The sequence below is a fragment of the Carcharhinus amblyrhynchos genome, chromosome 5 (genome assembly GCF_965287045.1).
Source record: "Carcharhinus amblyrhynchos chromosome 5, sCarAmb.v2.hapA, whole genome shotgun sequence".
NCBI lineage: Eukaryota > Metazoa > Chordata > Chondrichthyes > Carcharhiniformes > Carcharhinidae > Carcharhinus > Carcharhinus amblyrhynchos.
This window is the reverse complement of record NC_137328.1, coordinates 1,160,942-1,180,677: the sequence shown is the minus strand read 5'-3', so window position 1 is coordinate 1,180,677 and position 19,736 is coordinate 1,160,942. Positions and strand designations below refer to the sequence as shown.

The 19,736-nt window shown below is 43.9% G+C and overlaps 1 protein-coding gene across 5 annotated transcripts in view; it reads right to left on the bottom strand.

The window, feature by feature from the left end:
* Positions 1-19,736, bottom strand: part of bnc2 (basonuclin zinc finger protein 2) — a 449,449-nt gene that overhangs the window by 280,084 nt on the left and 149,629 nt on the right. Inside the window, exon 1 of one of the 5 annotated variants that reach the window (XM_080188299.1) lies at positions 17,068-17,155. The exons of the other annotated variants lie outside the window; for them this stretch is intronic. The gene's annotated coding sequence lies outside the window, so the exon portion shown is untranslated. Of the gene's footprint in view, positions 1-17,067; positions 17,156-19,736 lie in introns of those variants that run through there. 5 annotated transcript variants of the gene reach the window in all.

The following is a 19,736-nucleotide window of genomic DNA, read 5'->3' as shown; positions in this document are numbered from 1 at the left end:
ATTCAAATCTGAAATGTACATTTTCCAAGGAAGTAGGAATTCTCCTGCGTTTGTTAAAACAGGAATGCCAGCACTAATATTTGAAGTAAAACCCACTCCAACATGATCAGTTTTATCACAAGCCAGCCCTCCTGTCCAAAAAACAGATATGACTGAATAACCGCAAGAACCAAGTCAAGTTTCCATCTACCTGGCTTTTCCACAAAGATAGTTTGGAAATATAAACTTGCAGACTAAGGAGCTAATGTTTAAAAATTCTGTGCAAGTTTTTCTGTTCATTAAGGTGAGATATCAAAGAAGGAAGAATTGCTTAAGTGAAAGACAATTTTTTTTCTACAGACCCCTTGATCTCCTCGTGGAAGAGTTCCTCAGCAAATCTTCCACTTCATTATCTTCAGCATGTGGAACATGAGGACTCCAGCCACGATGCCAGTCCTTGTTCTGTTCCATGCCTAAAGCCCCCAGTCTCTCCTTTCCCGCCTCCCACATTCCCACCTGCCATCCTGCAAAAGTCTGATTAAAGATGTGAATAAAAGCCCAACGCAACTCAAGCAAAAATAACAGTCCAAAGGGACAGTTCAAGACCCCATGGTCAACAGTGTGGCAAATAACATCAGGGATGCTGAAGAGGCCAGAATTTGAGGAGTGCAGAGATCACGGTCGGTTGTAGGATTGGAGGAGGTTACAGATATAGGGAGGGGTGAGCTCATAGAGGGATTTGAAAACAAGGATGAGGATTTAGCAACTAAGAAATTGATTAACTAGAAGTCAACATGAATCAGTAAACACTGAGGTGACAGGTGGACAGGATTGTGTGGTTCAAGACCCAGTCAGAAGAGTGATCTCATGTTTATGGAATGCTGAACATGGGAGGAGTGTCGGAACAGTCAAATCTCAAGGTAACAAAAGGAATGGATGAGGGTTTCAACAGCATATGACTTGGGGCAGAGTCAGCTCATGTCATGGTGTTGGAGAGAAGTGGTCTTAGTGATAGCATGTCTATGGTCAGAAGGTTCTTCCTGGGATCAAATGTTGCCAAACTTAGTTCAGCCTCAGACAATTGCTAGGGAGAAGGACGGAGACGATATTTGGAACAGGGATCACAGCCGATGGTTTCAGTCTTCCCAGTTTTTAGGTAGAGGAAATCTCTGCTCATCCATGAGTGAATGTTAGATAAGTGGTGTGACAGCTTAAAGGCAGTGGATCGATCGAGAGGGGTAGAGGTGAGGTAGGGCTGGGTATGAGAGTAGATGTGAAAACTGATGCTGTGTTTTCAGATGCTGCTGAGGGGCAAAATTGGATGAGGGGAACTGAGGATCGATCCTTGGGGGAACACGAGAAATAATGACGTGGGACTGAGAAGGGAAGCCACCGTATGAGGTGCATTGGCTGTGATCAGATTTGTAAGAATAAAGATAATTGAATGCAGCGGGGGAAGGAAAAAAGAGCTTCCTTTTGTCACAGTGTAATTTGTGACTGATGAATAGGAAATAATAAGTCTAATAGGAAGTTCAGGGAGAACATCTTTAGTCAGAGGGAGAGAACGTGGAACTCGTGGTGTGATTGAGGTAAATCATATGAATGTCTTTATAAAGAAGCTGGATAAGCAGACGAGGGAGAAAGGATGAGAAGTAGAGGGTGAGGTGAGGGGTGAGTGGGTGGGAGCAGGGTCACGTGGAGTATACGCAGGGTTGGTGGGCTGAATATTTAATATTGATTCCCAACCATCTTTCCCCCAAACAGTAAGTTCTGGGGGTAAGCTGCCACCAGTGACCTATCAAATACAAGACAGGAGTTTGCCGATAAGTCCTTCCCTTTTACTTGAGGGGGGAAATATTTAATTGCTAGCAAAGTTAACGAGAAAGTGAAATAGGGATAGAAGAGAGCAGATTGAAAGTTTCAGAGGAACTAGTAATTTGCACAGTGTTCATTTTGTTCATACACAAATCTCACACCTTTCCAACTCTCTGAAGAGGACACAATATTGAGAAAAATATTCCATCATTACAAATGGAGAATTATTTCACAGAAACATTACATTCGGCCCACTATCCGCACCAGCTCTCCAAATGAGGACTATGACTTAGTGCCATTTCCCTGTCTTTTCCCCGTATCCCTGCACATTATTCTATTCAAATAATCATCTAAAGCCCTCTCAAATGGCCCAATTGAACCTGCCTCCACCACCCTCCCAGGCAGTGCATCCCAGACCCAAACCACTCATGTGCAAAGAAGTTTTTTTTCCCCCTCGCAGCAGAGGCACTGGTAATCATCTTCAATCCCTCTCTGGCCACAGGAGAGGTGTCGGAGGACTGGAGAGCAGCCAGTGTGAGACCATTATTCAAGGAGGGAGTAAGGGATAAACCAGGAAACCACAGGCCAGTCAGTCTAACCTCAGCGTGAAGGAACAAGTGGAAGCAATTCTGAGAAACAGGATTAATCTGCATTTGGCAACGCTGGGATTAATCAGGAACAGTCTGTGTGGTCTTGTTAAGGGGAGGTCAAGTCTGACCAACTGGATTGAATTTTTCAAGGAGGTGACCAGGTGTGTCGATGAGGGCAATGTATTCGATGTAGTCTACCTAGACTTCAGCAAGGTTTTTGATTAGGTCCCACATGGGAAGTAAGCACCCACGGGACCAAGGAAATTTGTCAGGTTGGATCCAGAATTGGCTGAGTAGCAGAAAGTAGAGGGTGATGATGGTGGTGGAGTGATTTTCTGATTGGAAGACTGTGCCCATTGCACTTCCACAGGGATCAGTGTTGGGGCCCTTGCTGTTTATATCACTGATTTAGACTCGAATATAGGATGGTTGATCAGTAAGCTTGTGGATGATACAAAAATTGTGGGGGGCGGTAAATAGTGAGAGGATAGCCTTAGATTACAGACGGATATAAACTGGCAGGTCAGATGGGCTGATCAGTGGAAGATGGAATTCAATCTGGCTCAGTGTGAGGTGATACAATTGGGCAGGACAAAAAAGGCAAGAGAATACAAGATGAACAGCAGGACCCTGGGAAGCACCGAGGATCAGAAGAACCTTGGTGTGTGGACACCGGTTCCGTAAGGTGGCAGGACAAGTGGATAAGTTGGTTAAGATAAATGGTATCCTTGCCCTCATTAGCTGGAGAGTTTTAGTTATGAAAGATTGGATAGACTGGAGTTGTTTGCTTTGGAGCAGAGGAGACTGAGAGGGGCATGATTGAGATGTAGATATAAAGAAACTATTGCCCTTGGTGGAGGGGTCAATCACTAGAGGGCAGATATTTAAGGTAAAGGGCAGGAGATTAAGAGGAGATGTGAGGAAAAACCTTTTCACCCAATGGTGGGAGTCTGGAATTCACTGCTTGAAAGGATGGGAAGGCAGAAACAATTAAGTAGTTTTGATTCCCCCTACAATGCCAAGGCTATGGGCCAACTGCTGGAAGATGGGGTTAGAATGGTTGGGTTGTCTTTGACTGGTGCAGGTGATGGGTGGAAGGGCCTTTTTCTGTGCTGAAGACCTCTATGACATCTCATTTGTTTCTTTTGCAAATCATTTGACATTCGTGCCCTCTCATTCTTTTATGGACAGGAACAGTTTTTCCCAATCTACTCTGTCCAGCCCCCTCAAAATTTTGAGTATCTTGATCAAATCTCCTTTTGGCCACCTTCTCTCCAAGGTGAATAGTCCCAACCTCTCCAATCTATTCCATCGCTGAAGTTTCTCTTCCCTGGAACCATTCCGGTAAACCTCTTCTGCACTCTCTCCAATGTGTTCACATCCTTCCTGTGCCATTGAGAGGTTTTTTAAAAATATGTTCTCTGTAGCTCTCATTGTTGCCAGGCTGTCTGTGGGAGTCCTTTTATTGCTCCTTAAGAGGTTTAAATGGGGGTTGTTTATTTTTACTTTGGGAATTAGTTTTATGACTATGGTTGCAGGTCAGGTGACAGAAGCTCTTTTATTTTCAGTTCCGAGCTGCAGAAGGGACATCAAGCTGGAAAGAAGTATCTCTTCTCTCTCTTCCTGGTTTTGAGAAATTCTATTGATTAGCTGAAAGCCTTCCTGGAATAGAAAATCTGCTGTTGGTGGCTTGACCAGTGTCTCTCCCTGGTGTTCTGGGAAGCTGTTCTGACTTCAAACTGTTCTGAGTGTATCAACAAAACTGCAGCATTCAACTAAAGGACTCGGTTCCAGTATCACGTGAGCATTAGTCTGTGCGGTTAAGCCTGTGGAAGGGTTTTGTTTATGGGATTGGTTTGATTGGGACATCTTAGAAAAATTCGTTAAGGGTTATACATTATTGTGGTTGTTTTTTTGTTTGTAATTGATAAAAGTTCTTGCTAATTTTCTTTTCATGCATGTTAAGTATATTCTTAAATAAACTTTGTTCGATAAAAGCTCCCTATCTGATCATTTGAATCATACTGAAATGAAACCTATATCATCATGCTCATCTTAGCCAAATTCAAGATGCAAAACTTAAATCCAGGTGGGCTTCATAAAACACTTTGGAATTTCTGACCTGAACCATAACATCCCTATAGCGTGACTCAGATTTGTACACAATATCCCAACTAACTTCTATCTAGTTTCTTGGATAAGTTCAGCATAACCTTCTGTACTCTGTTACCCTAGCCTGCCACCTTCAATGATCCACCTGTACCCCCAGGTACATGTACCCAGGTCCGTCTGCGCCAGCACACATTAATTCTCCATGTTCTCCCTGTCAAAATGCATCACCCCAAACTTCTCTCGATCAGTGGCAAAAACTGCAGAATTCACTCTGCGCCTTGCAGCCAGCTGCCCAGGCTTCAGGTAACAACGTGCCATCATTGCCAGTCTGATACGCCTTCTACAGGAGATTTATGATGTGCCAATGGGATAGCAAGACTCTTCAGATTGAAGAATCCTCACAGGCATGCAAAGTCTAAACCAGGATGTATAAAGCAGGAAATAAAATCAGATTTAGATCATGTACAGAAAGTGAAATAAGGTGACTGAAAAAAAGATGAGATTAAGAGTGATAAAAGAATAACAAAAATTCAAGAGTCAGAAAAAGCTTTTTAAACACTGTTTAAATCTTCAACATTGCAAGTTCTGATGAAATGGGATCCCACACTTGTAGAATTAACTTTTCTGGGTCTGTGAAGTTGTTTGTTGTAATGTTAATATCAATAATAAAACAAGGATAAAAATTAATTTACATCTGCTTGCCCTATTGTTTCCTGGTACATTTACGAGACTAGAACCACAACTTCACATGCTTCACGTGTTTGAATGCCACGTCCAGCAGTCAGGTACCGTTATAGTAGAACCTGTGAAGGATGACGGTAACATGGATAGCAACTTCTCGATTCCCACACTTGTCTGCACGCGTGCGTGCAACTTCCTGAAGTTGTTCTTGATTTGCTCCATTGCAATGTTGAACACCGACAGCCTCACTGTTGTTCAGAAGGCAAAATCCAGGCCATACAGTGTAAAATACAACATACGGACTTCTATCAATGAGGGGGCTATGGCTGCACACAGACAAAAGACTAGCTGGAGCTTGGTTAATAATTGCCATTGCTACTAAGCATGTTGAATTGTGAAGAGAATGAACATGCCACACTCAAATGAGCACAACTTGCTCAACTGAGATGAATGTTAATATACCAGACATAAACTTCAGTACATTGTCTCAGCGATGAGATGTTGCATGTGTATGTGCCAGATAATTTAGTGTCCATATGAACCACAGGCTCTGAAGCAAGCTAATTGTTTTCTGTGCTGTAAACACTGTGAATCAATGTAGTATTAAGAGAAGAGAGGCACAAGGCAATTTTCTGCCAGATTTTTCCACAGGAGAGTAGTTTTGAGGAGAAGGTGATCATTCTGCTGCTCTGCCCTATCCCCGCAGAGAATTGATTATGGATCTCAAAGAGTTGGATTGTTGATAACCTCGTGAAAAGGTTCCATTTTTACCCATTGCAAGAGGAAATAGCAGTGGAGATAGAGAGAGAATTCCCCACCGTAAGCAGCTCAGGCAAGCTCACCAATGCAGCAGTGATGATAACCAGGGATGTGCCACAGACAGAACTGGAGGAAGCCAAAGACCCAAGGGTTCAAAGAATAGACTTTGTGGGGTAAAGTACCAAGTGAGGTGAAGCTGGGAAACAGTTCCCCGAATAAAAACTGTCAATTCAATAAAATATATCTGGAACCAAAAGTCTGATGGTGACCATGAAACCACTGTCAATTGCAAAATTCCCTAAACTGATTCACTTTAGGGAAGGGAATTTGTCCCCCTCACCTGGTCTGGCCTACATGTGATTCCAGACCCATAGCAAAGTGGTTGACTCTTAAATGCCCTCAGGGATGGGCAATAAATGCTGGCAGCCAGCAATGTCCATGTCCCATGAACAAATAAAACAAAAGTTCCCTGAGGGATGAGTTGATTCTTACAGACTACGTTCCTGCGATTAGCCAACTTTTCACTTGAAGACTGTTGTTATATAGAAGGTGTGATGAAAACTCTCTCATCCAAGGTAGCTGTTCAGCCTTTCAGAATTGCTATAATGTCCCAAGAATGTAACACAACACAGAACTGCTCACTCACTCCCAACATACTTTACACAAGAAACTTATATTGGTGTCATGAAAGACATGCAAACTCAGACTCTCTCTATGCCTTAGAAGGCCACTGATCTTACCTCAACTGACTTTATATATTTTTATTACCACCTATCCATTAACGCAAAGGTCTGCGCAGCAGCACAATCCATTCTACTACACGCCTTTGTCAAAGTTGCACTGAAGGCAGACCTTTCAGTGCAGCCACCACAGAATCATTTACATTAACAGTTAAGGCCTAGCCCTTCCACCCTGCAGAAACAAAACTGGACAAGTATAAGAATGCCTGGTAAAGTTGTTGTATCTGGTGGAGCACTCCCCTTCTGGCACAAGACTTGCACGGATCAGTGTTGATGAGATGCAAAACCCTGGCCTCCATCTGTCAAGGTTGGTCAGTGTTATAACTCCTAAAGAATTCAGGAGCCACAATATAATCCCAATACCACAAGTCTTAATAAACTCTCCTGCACAGGAGCTGAAGACAATGTGTTTCCCGTCAAACTTTTGCTCTGTAGCAGCAAAAGCATAATCTACAACCAGGTTTCTCCACCCACCAAACCATCTATTGTTTCTCATCAGAACATCCACATTATTGGAACATCTGGCTGCCAGCTGTACAATACCGTTTTTGAACAACTTTTGAGAACTGCTATAGCATACGCGGGTCTCCAGTATTTACTGGTAATGATGCTTTCGAAATGATACACCATGCCCAGCAGGCACCAATTCCCTATTTTTAGGTCACAAACCACACAAAATTTAGCAACAAAAAGAATTAAATAGAAAATAGTAATTTCATCAACAGATTCCACTAACTAGTCACAAGATATCGCGTTTCCCTCTGCATGGTTTTAGAACGCCAAATCAACGCACACCACCAGTCATGGAGTGACCACAGTTCAAGAGGGAGACTCGTAAAACATTTGAGATTTCTGGGGATAATGGCAAAAAAAACCGCATTTCTGCAGATGACATAAATGGCTTGCAACCCACCCAGATGAAGAGCTTCTATGCTGCTACGAGTCTGTGTCTCTATATTTTTGAAATTATAATGTTTCAATTTTTAACTGACTAGAACTTTGAAAAATTAACGGGGACAGGGCCGTAACCCAAGGCAAAAAGTAAGAAACCCTCAAGGGAGTGTGGAGAGAGAGAGAGAGAGAGAGACACACATGTTCTATAATCCAGACACCAATCAAAACTCAAATACATAGATTTAAGATGATTGGTAGAATGATTAGAGGGGACACGAGGAAAAACCTCCACCCAGAGGGGGGAAGGGGTGAGCATGTGGAATTCACTGCCCAAGTTGATGGTGGGGAAAGAAGAATGCTCAATTCATTGAAAAAGTACCTGGATCTGCATCTGAAGTGTTGTAAGCTGCAAGGCTATAGACCAGGTGCCAAAAGGTGGGATTAAAATGAGTGGCTGTTTTCCTCTTTTCGGCTGGCACAGACACGATGGGCTGAATGGCCTCTTTATGCACCATAACCTATAGTTCTCTGGGAACTTGCAACTGTCTAAGGAAGATGCATTAAAAATGCAAAGTTCTAGATTTGAAACAACTGCTGCCACAGGGGGAGACATCCAAAACATTTTGGAAATACACAACGGGTGAAATATTTCCAGGCAAGGTTGTCCATCCACTAGAGAGAGATTGCAAGTGACACAGGCAGTGTCCAGAAAGTCTTCAGCAGAGGATAGAAACTGAGGGTTCTCTATTTTCTGGATTAAGCGTGTCATCCAGTTCAAGAAGCCAACTGTACAAGCGAATGGAGATTTTGAAATAACTGCAACATCTTCTATCTCTGACCATATCCAAGAAACCAGCTAACCTGAATTGGATGATAAGTTTACATTGGCTCTTCAATGACACTCAAATGATTCTTAAGTGTATCTTTTCCTACCTTTTTTAGTGGATTCTAACTCCCCTCATTTTTGGTATGTGTCTCTATAGATATGTGCATGTTTAGACAGCACGGTGGCACAGTGGTTCGCACTGCTGCTTCACAGTGCCACGGACCCAGGTGGGATTCCTGGCTTGTGTCACGTTCTGCGCTGAGCCTGCACATTCGCCCTGCGTTTCCTCCGGGTGCTCCAGTTTTCTCCCACAGTCCAAAAGACATGTGGGTTAGATGCACTGGCCATGCTGAATTCTCCTCTCAGTGTACCCGAACAGGCACTGGAGTGTGGCAACTAGGATATTTTCACTTCGTTGCAGTGTGAATGTAAGCCTATTTGTGACAAATAAATAAATAAACTAACCAAAAATACTAAGTGCTGTTGTCTCTTCTGACCTGGCGTAACAGGATTGAGAATAACATTGGCACCAACATCAGGATGAAGCATTGCACATCAGAAAGAAAGTGCTCTGAAGCACAGTAAAACTCTTTAGAGATTACAGCACAGGTGAATAGCCATTCAGCCCATCAAGTGGGTACCAGCTCTCTGTAGAGCCGTCCAATCAGTCCCATTCCTCTGCTCTATTCTGGTTAAATTACACTCAGGTCAATTTCCTTTTGAATCATTCATTTACTCCACTTCCTTCATCCTCAGACAAAAAAAGGGCATAAGCTTAGTAAGGGGTTGTGGGAAAAACATTGAAGGGGAAGCAACTGGGGAAGTTAGGAAGGTGAAGGGACAGTATGAAAGAATATGGTGATTCACAGAAAGGTGTTAAAGATAATAAATCAGGGACACAATCAACAAGCAGATGGGACTAGTTAGTTGAGATGTGAAACTGGGATTGGAGGATTATCTGGGGAGGGTGTGGAAGAACCAGCATTGGAGAAAAAATCTAAAAGAAAAGAAGTGATTGAGGGATTGAAACGAGAAAGGTTCCAGTTAGCAGCACACTGGAAAACTCCACACTGCACCAACAATTGTGGCAAACTGCCCAGCAGCACCAGGTGAACATGTTTCCAAAGGAATACATGTACAATTCTACATCTGCCAGACAGAAGAAACTTCAATCTCAACCTTGGAAACTTCACCCAAAAAAGCTGCTCCAGTGGCACCTCTCATCTCCTGTGCCAGTTGCCACTTTTCGAAATTCCAGGTCATTTTGGGTCACATTGTGGGTCTGTAAAGGAACAGAGTTGAAACTGTTCCAACAGCAGCAGTAAAGTTTATTTATCAGTGTCACAAATAAGCTTACATTAGCACTGCAATAAAGTTACTGTGAAAAGCCCCTAGTCGCTACACTCCGGCCCCTGTTCGGGTACACTGAGGGAGAATTTAGCACAGCCAGTGCATCTAACCAGCACATCTTTCAGACTGTGGGAGGAAACCAGAGCACCCAGAGGAAACCCACCCAGACACGTGGAGAATGTGCAGAATCCACACAAACAGCAACCGAAGCAGGGGATTGAACCCAAGCCCCTGGCGGTCTGAGACAGCAGTGCTAACCACAGTGCCAAATACAGCAGATGCTGGAAATCTGAATGATTAAAAAATGCTGGAAATACTCAGCAGGTCAGGCAGCACCTGTGGAGAGAAATAGTGAAACTATTTGAAACCCTCATCATGTAGCTTTCACAATTAGACCAGGAGCTTCGCACGTCCCAGTTCTTAGCCCCAAAAATGAAAAAGCAGTCCCATCTGACACGCATTCCCCAACCAAATTTGTATTATGGATTTAAATCCTCAAAACTTTTTCACCAGCCTGCACAATACTGACTAAATGATCCAGAGATGCCCAGCAGGCTATAATATCTCAGCCCAATATTAATCACACATCGGATCTGACACGCGAGGTGTCCACAAGGGTGTTCAAAGCCCACATAACATCTGAATGTGATTAAAGAGATGAGAGAGAGTCACGAGCATTAGATCTGCACTCATTCATCACATCTTCAATTCACTTCACAGCCAATCACTTCCCAAGTCCTCGACCTGCTTGTGGGAGAAGTAAATGTGTGGAGAAGTCTTGTCGTTCCGTGGCTGGGGAGAACCTCATGGAGATAATTGATCAGTTAATCCTGAGCCTCACAGCTTGAATATTTACATTATTTCTGCAGCTGCAAAGGATTCAAAGTAGCACTGACCATACCTGCAACAGGTTGTGTAGAACACAACAGCTCTGACAAAGGGTCATCCAAACACAAAACATTGGCTCTATTCTCTCTCCACAGATGCTGTCCGATCTGCTGAGATTTACCAGCATTTTCTGTTTCAGGTTCCAGCATCCGCAGTCATTTAAGTTTAAAGTTTATTTATTGGTGTCATAAGTAGGATTACATTAACACTGCAACTAAATTACTATGAAACTCTCCTGTTTGCCACACTCCGGCACCTGTTCGGGTACACAGAGGAAGAATTTAGCATGGCTATTGCAGCTAACTAGCACGTCTTTTGGAGTGCGGAAGAAAACCGGTGCACCCGGAGCGAACAACACACAGTCACAGGGAGAACATGCAAACTCCACACAGACAGTGACCCAAGCCAGGAATCAAACCCTGGTCCCGGGCACTGTGAGGCAGAGGGCTAACCTCTGTGCCACCATGCTGCCCCCTGCTTCTATATTGATAAGATTGTAAAACATGTTGGAATGTCTTGAGATGTGAAATATGCCACATAAACGCGAGTCTTTGTATCTTTGCTATCTTTCTTTATCGTTACCTGGTGCAATTATCCCAAAAAGCATCAGGCTTGAATAAGAAGACCAAAAGAGCAGAATTAGGCCACTCAGCCCATCAAGTCTGCTTTGCCATTCAATCATGGTTGATATTTTTCTCATCCTCATTTCTCCATAACCCCTGGTCCCTTTATCATGTTGATGCTGTCCCCTCTCTGAAGAAAGGACCCAAAATCATGTGAGACAATGTCTATCCAAAATCACAGCAATGTGGCTGATTCTTTCACAACTTGAGAGGCGGCTGAGATAACTGAGGGTTCGATGTTGAGATGACAGCTTCAGTGATGGCCACTCTGGATGGGCAGTTCAGACAGACCAGTGGGAATCAGAGGCTTGTGTTGAAGGAGCAATGCAACAAGTATACAAGTGAGCATGCCCCTTGTGACAGCAACACATCTTACAGGGAACGTGAATACAAAATTACATAGAACTTCCAACAACTCAGTCTAACTGTTAACACGTACTCAAGGCCAAATACAAGTTTACAAGGCCTTTTACACTGATTGTAATTCTGAATAAAAGTCACTTGAAAATCTACAACTGTCATAACTAAATGGTGGTGTCCTCAGCACCAGACAGAGAGTTTACATCACTATTTTTTTTAAGTATAACATTTAGTCCATATGGCCCAACTGGTCCACACCTCTCCCCCTCTCTTCATTGAACCCCATCAACATTCAATCCTTTTGCTTTCTCCCTCATTAGTGGGATAGAAGAGGAGGAGAGAGCGGTGGGGAAAAGATAGATAACCAACTGAACCCCACGCACTGAGAATCCAAAATAAGAGAATAAATTAGAAGTAAAATAATTCACAGAACACAATGTTCTTCTTCTTCTTTTAAAGCATCCTCACATCAGTAAATATTCTGATTATCTCTGGAGCCTGTTCACAGCCCATAAAAAATGAAAAAATAAAAAATAAAATCAAAATTGTTTAAAATCTGAAATTAAAAAAAACAGGGAAAACAAAACATTTCATGCAAAGTGAAAAGACTAAATAAATTAACTGATGGTTATTTTTAGAATATCTTCTACAAGTCAGTAATTCTTAAAGTTAATAGCATTATTTTTGTGCTTATATATTTAATTAATTTATTTCATATTTCCCATAGTTATTTCTGTAAGTCTACGGGTTTAGTTTAAAAGGATACTTACCAGCAATCAACATGACCAAACTAATGTCCTCCCAGACCCTAGCGTGGGGTGCAATCTGCAATCCACAACACAATTAAAACAGTTCTTGAGAATTATTGACGTGAAATCACTCTTTGACCAGACACAGCTGAGAATCAAGCACGGATATGTTGGTCTAACAAGGAATGGAATATTGCAAAGCTGAGAGTGCTGAGGGAGGGCTGAACCGTCAGGGGGTCAGTGCTGAGGGAGGGCTGAACCGTCAGGGGGTCAGTGCTGAGGGAGGGCTGAACCGTCAGGGGGTCAGTGCTGAGGGAGGGCTGAACCGTCAGGGGGTCAGTGCTGAGGGAGGGCTGAACCGTCAGGGGGTCAGTGCTGAGGGAGGGCTGAACCGTCAGGGGGTCAGTGCTGAGGGAGGGCTGAACCGTCAGGGGGTCAGTGCTGAGGGAGGGCTGAACCGTCAGGGGGTCAGTGCTGAGGGAGGGCTGAACCGTCAGGGGGTCAGTGCTGAGGGAGGGCTGAACCGTCAGGGGGTCAGTGCTGAGGGAGGGCTGAACCGTCAGGGGGTCAGTGCTGAGGGAGGGCTGAACCGTCAGGGGGTCAGTGCTGAGGGAGGGCTGAACCGTCAGGGGGTCAGTGCTGAGGGAGGGCTGAACCGTCAGGGGGTCAGTGCTGAGGGAGGGCTGAACCGTCAGGGGGTCAGTGCTGAGGGAGGGCTGAACCGTCAGGGGGTCAGTGCTGAGGGAGGGCTGAACCGTCAGGGGGTCAGTGCTGAGGGAGGGCTGAACCGTCAGGGGGTCAGTGCTGAGGGAGGGCTGAACCGTCAGGGGGTCAGTGCTGAGGGAGGGCTGAACCGTCAGGGGGTCAGTGCTGAGGGAGGGCTGAACCGTCAGGGGGTCAGTGCTGAGGGAGGGCTGAACCGTCAGGGGGTCAGTGCTGAGGGAGGGCTGAACCGTCAGGGGGTCAGTGCTGAGGGAGGGCTGAACCGTCAGGGGGTCAGTGCTGAGGGAGCGCCACACTGTCAGAGGGTCAGTGCTGAGGGAGCGCCACACTGTCAGAGGGTCAGTGCTGAGGGAGTGCCACACTGTCAGAGGGTCAGTGCTGAGGGAGCGCCACACTGTCAGAGGGTCAGTGCTGAGGGAGTGCCACACTGTTGGAGGTATTAATCTGCAGATTAAAATTGTAGCCCCGTCTACTCTCCAAAGTGGACATAAAGGATAGCGTGACACTATTGAAAGAGATCAGAAATCCTTGTTAATGTTGTGGTCAATATTTATCCCTCAAAAAAAGTCACAAACAAATATCTGCTCATTTTCCAAGTGATGTTAATGGCAGCTTGTTCTGCACCAGTAGGTCGTGTTTTCGATATTACATTAGGTGTCTACACTTCATCAGTATTTAATTAGCTGTATTTAATTGGGGATGTTTTGAGCTGGTGAAAATATCAAAATGCAAGTTTTTCTTTGGTATATAATGTATACGTCCAGAAAATTACACACATATTGTACAATCATAAAAACATACAAACTAGAGGGGTCAGCTTGAGCCTGTTTTATCATTCAATAAGAACGGATAATCTGATGTCACCTCAACTCCCCATTCCACCTTTCCCTGATATTCTTGAGTAACTGCACTAACAATATTCATTGACCCTGCTTCCACCACTGAGTTCAAAACATTCACAGCCCTCAACTCGCCTTTTTTCCTCAGCTCGCCTTTAAATGAGAGATCCCTTATTTTTAAACTGTGTCCTCTTAGTTGTCGGCTCTCACACTGGGGAGAGACATCCACTCCGAATCCACCTTGTTACGTCCCCTCAGGATGTTACTTGTTTCAATAAGATACGCCTCATTCTCCTAAACTCTGCTGGATTCACACCGGGTTTTAGTCCAACCTATTTATTTGATAATATACTCACAAGCTTTCGAGGGACACCCTCTTCGTCAGGGTGTCCCTCGAAAGCTTGTGAGTATATTATCAAATAAATAGGTTGGACTAAAACCTGGTGTTGTCAGACTTTTTACTGTGTTTACGCCAGTCCAACGCCGGCATACCCACATCATGATTCACACCCAACCAACCCAACCTTTCTTCATTAGAAAGATAATCCCCCCTCCTTCAATCCCAGGAATCAGTCAAGTGAATCTTCTCTGAACTGCTTCCAATGCAATTATTCCCTTTCTTGAATAAGATGACAAAAACTCAACAGTACTCCAGATATCTCTCACCAATGCCCTATACAACTTGACTAAAACATCCCTAGTTTTATGTAAACATAGAACATAGAACACTACAGCACAAACAGGCCCTTCGGCCCACAAGTTGCACCGATCATATCCCTACCTACCAGGCCCATCTATAACCTTCAATCCCATTAAATTGGCCGGAGCCGAGGTTTAAACATAATAAACTATTTGGACCATGAGCTGTTTTCTACATTACATCCATGCTCATCTTTATATATTCATCAGCCATTTCTAATGATTCAGAAATGTATGTCCAAATCTGCAAATGTACAATGTATGACAATTTCATAAAACTGTATGGAACTTTGGCGAGGCCACAGCGAGAGTACTCAGTGTGTTTCTGGTCGCCACATTATTGGAAAGATATGACTGCACTGGAGGGAACGCAGAGGACACTGCCTCGGATGGAACATTGAAGTTATGAAGGGAGGTTTTTACCCAGAGGGTGGTGACAGTCTGGAATGCGCTGTCTGGGAGGGTGGTAGAGGTGGGTTGCCTCACATCCTTTAAAAAGTACCCGGATGAGCACTTGTCATAACATTCAGAGCTGTGGGCCAGGTGCTGGTAAATGGAATTAGGTGGAAGTTCAGATGTTTCTAATGTGTTGGTGCGGACTTGATGGGTCTTTTCTGTGCTGTATGATTCTATGATTGAATTTACCTTCCATCCTGTAATGATTTTGTCAAGTATATGGGCATCATGCACCAGTTGTGTGGAAAGCTTCTTCAAAATCTCACCCCAACAGAAAATAACAAACTTTATTTTTTAAACCCAATGCAATTTGCATTTTTAAAACCGGCATTCCTCCCTAATCTCTCAATGAAGATCGATTCTTCAGCAGAGAGACGATAGTTAGCTGCTCCACCACTTTCTAAAATAAACTGGTAGGACATTGAAAGAAAAAAAAATCAGCCCTGGCTAACATTCAGGAACATATTCAAACGGCCTGGTGAGAGGCTACAGAACAGCACTCACTCAGATATTGGGCAGTTACTCACCTATCATTGTGAGATAGTTTGTAATGCAGACACAAAAAAATACTGAATAACTCCCCAAATAGAAATCTTAAAAACCTTCAGAGTTAAACAAATATAACAGATGTATTGACTTTGAAATACATGGAATGCTTAACACCTTGAAGTGCCGTGCGAATGATCTGTAATTTGTCATGTTCACCTGAACCTCTAACTAACCACGCTTTTAGATTTGAGCTCAAGATTTCAATTTCAAATTCAATCTGCAATCAGACACAATCACGAGGAGGGTTTCAAAGGGCAAATGTACAAATAAAATAATTAACGGAATGGTCAGCCTATATGAACAGGAGTCAGGCCTTTCAGCCTTGAGCCTGTTCCACCATGGGGTTGAAACTATTTTATTGTGAGGGTCAGGATAATTGGCAATTTCAATGAGGTTTCTCTGAGGTGACTGAAAACTTATTAACAGTCCTGCAACTTCAGTCAGCACTACATCACAATAACAATCCAACACCAAGAAAAAGATTCTCGGTCTCCAAACAACCTCACCCTAAAACCAGTCACTCCAGCCACCTCCCTGAAGACCTCTGTCTGCCCGGGTCAAAGTGAACGTGCAAGTTGATCCCTCTCTCTGTCAGTGAGGAGTTCAGAGTTGGTGCACCCCTAACTCCTCATTGCAACCCCTGCTCCTGTTCACTAATAGCACTGTGCTGCCCTGTCTGCACAGTTTAATATATGCGTTGCTTACGCTTACTGTTTTAATGGCCATATTTCTGCAGAAAAACAGAAAAGAGAAAGGCTGGGGGGAAGCAGCCAGTAACAGCCCAGTGTGTGTGGCCTAGGCAGCGGGGAGCCAGGCAAACGCAGGAACACAAGAGTGGAGAGGCAGCTGGACCGACATGCTAATTCAGCATTTTAGCAAATCAATGCCACTTGAAGAGTACAATGTGAGCCCTCAATGTACAGACGCCAGGGGACCAAGGAAATGCATTCTCAAGTATTTCACATTAAGAGGGAATAATGTGTTAATTTATAACTCTTCACCCTGCACACTTGGATTATCCATCTGTGTCAGCTATTTGACTTTGTAAATTTATCAAAAACAGGGAGAAGGGAAAGGCATCCTCCAGTCCAGAACCAGGGAATGGTACTTCAAAAAAAAATGCAGTCCATTTTTGCCCCTTCAGCTGTGTTAGACTGGTTGCAGTGCTCAGGGGAGTTCTGCTCACACTGCAGCGACTGCACCAGTTCTCATCATTCACAGATGACAGCAGGGGGAAGCCAGCAGCAGCAGCTAAGACTGTTAGCAATAGACATTACTTTAGCAAAGTTAGCAAAGTCCGCATCCATACATTCCGGTACATACACACATAGACATACACCAGACACAATTTCCACACACACACACACACACACACACACACACTTTCTCTCTCACATACGTTACACACACACAAAAAAGCTAACACAAGACTTACTGCTGACACACAGACTGTAATTAAACACTGATCGAGTTCCAAGACATCACAAGCCAACAGAGGAATGAACAACTTTCGGAAAGATTGGTCGAGTGGGTCAGCTGAGCACACGTAGGAAAAATTGCAATGACCTGGCTGTGTATCAAGCACAATGGCATTTCCAAAGATGTTTATGGTCCTGGTTAACCCTTTCAAAGGACAAAATCTCAAAATTAAAATTGCAAAAATGCAACCGTTAGTTTTTAAGACAAGTCACTGCTGGAAATCCTCAGCACATCAAATTTATTGTATTAGTGAAAGGACCCAACACAGAGCTTCAGCTGATCGCAATGCTCCCTCTCTTCTGGACACGCTCCAGTGTCCCATCCCAAGCACTCTGATTGGAAAACGAATGTGCAGGTTAGATTGTACTGGCACGGCCAAATTAATACTCCAAATTGGTTAACCAGATTTTCATTTGCTACCATGTCAGACAATTAACCAATAAGAAGTGATTAGGGATGTGGTCAGGTAGATGGCAGCTCAGTGGCACAGCGGTTGGCACTGCTGCCTCACAATGGCAGGGACCCGGGTTCAATTCTGGTCTTGGGTGACTGTTTGTGTGGAGTGAAATTTGCACACTCTCCGTGTTGGCATGGGATTCCTCCCATAATCCCATGGAGTGGAGTGTAGGTTAGATGGATTAGCCATGGCAAATGTGTGGGGTTATGGAGGTGGGGCAGGGGAAAGGGCCAGATTAAGATACTCTGATGCAGATTGGATGGACCGAATGGTCTCCTTCTGGACTAAAAATTCCATGTGATGATTCCATGGGTGTTTCTACACCACATGGACTGCAACAAGTTTAAGGTGGCATCTCACCATCACCTTCTCAAGGGCAACTAATGATGGATAACGAATGCTGACCTAGCCAGCGATGTCCACATCCCGAGAATTAATTAATAAAAGATTCTGGAAGTAATTAAAATGGGGAGAGAACCATCTCCTGATCACAAGAAGCTAAACAAACAGGGTGATGAAAACACAATCTGCAGTATTGGATTGGTTGCTGCCTTTAACACTGGGCTAGTTGGAAGTTACTGAGCTGTTCCAAAGTGACCTTCTTTTGCCAATCACTCAAACCATTGTATCAGACGGAATCCACACAAAACCATCTCCAACACCTACTTCAAAGAACCGATACAAGCACAACAGACTCAATAGTCTTTGGTGAAGTGAAACTCAGTGATTTTATATTGGATTTGGCCTGAGTGGATTGGGTGAGGATGACTTTGCTCCACATTTGGTTTGCAAGATTGTGAACAGGTTCAATTTGGGATGGAACAGAAGCAAGGTGAAATGGATGCACAGTCGATTGACTGTGGAGTAAAGTGAATATGAAGTCAAAAGGATCTAGTGCAGAGTGGACTCTTTATTTTCCATCACAATTAACAAACAATCAAGCTCCTCAGAAGCCTGCAGTTTGTGTTTGCCTGATACAGAGGGTGCATTCTCCTTATCAAATACACAAGAGGTACCTGGAAATAGGGGTGGGGAAAAGCTGGGAAACAAAGACACCTGGCAGAGTTTGATTGGCTCGAATTATGCCGCTTACCAACATGGTCATCATAGCCCTCTGCTCGACAACGCCACAGATTCTGTCAGTTCTCCAGGCTGCAGCTCAATAAACACTGCTCCATAGCATCCGACTTTTTCTTATCATCCGTCATGTCATCTCAATGTCAGACTAACCCGAAAGAACATCCTGCTTCCCTTCCTTCCAAAAGGTTTTGCTCAAAGTGGGCCAAAGATTTGAGTTCTTGTTGACCAGATGGCAGCGGTTGCCTGGGTAACATCATTCACCACAGTGCAAACAACAACCCGAAACAAGGATTTTACACTGAACACCGAACTTGTTCGCTGGTGGGATTTCAGATCGGGAAGATGGGTTTTTACAACAATCGACAATGGTTCCATGGCATTCATTAGACTTTTAATTCCAGCATTTGTTGAATTCAAATTTCCCCATCTGCCATGGCGGAATCTGAACCAAGGTCCCCTGAGCATTACCCTGGGTCTCTGGATTGCTAATCCAGAGAAAATATCATTAGGCCATGATCTCCAGCACGCTGTTACCTACCAAACCCGTAACCTCTACCCAGAAGGACAAGGGTAGATGCACGGGAACACCACCAAGTGTATCACATCCCACAAGACAATTAAAAAAAGCTCAGAGTGCAATGGTCCACTCTTCATGTTCTACACTGCTTGGTTTTTGGGAGCTCACCTTCTTTCACATTGTCATCTGGGTGGAACATTCCGGATCTTGTTCTGGGCTGTAAATCTTGGTTCGGAGTTGGTAGCAATGTATTTTTCAAATTGTACATTACTCACACAAAGATACCAGCAGATTTCCAGCTTTATCTCCAGTAATTTTTGTGGCCATTATTACACAACATAACTACAGTATTGACAGGCCATTCAACTTACTGCACCCCCCACCCCTCCCCTACCCTTCACCAATCCACTTCCTACTTCAGCTTCTCCGCAAACCAGAACAACTTCCCAATAACAAGGGCTGGAAGGAAGGCTCAGGGGAAAGGGGGACTTTCAAATTCATACCCATAGCACTCGCTTTAGTGCCAAACGTGAACACTGTTTGCCTGGACACCACAGAAAGCAGTTACAGA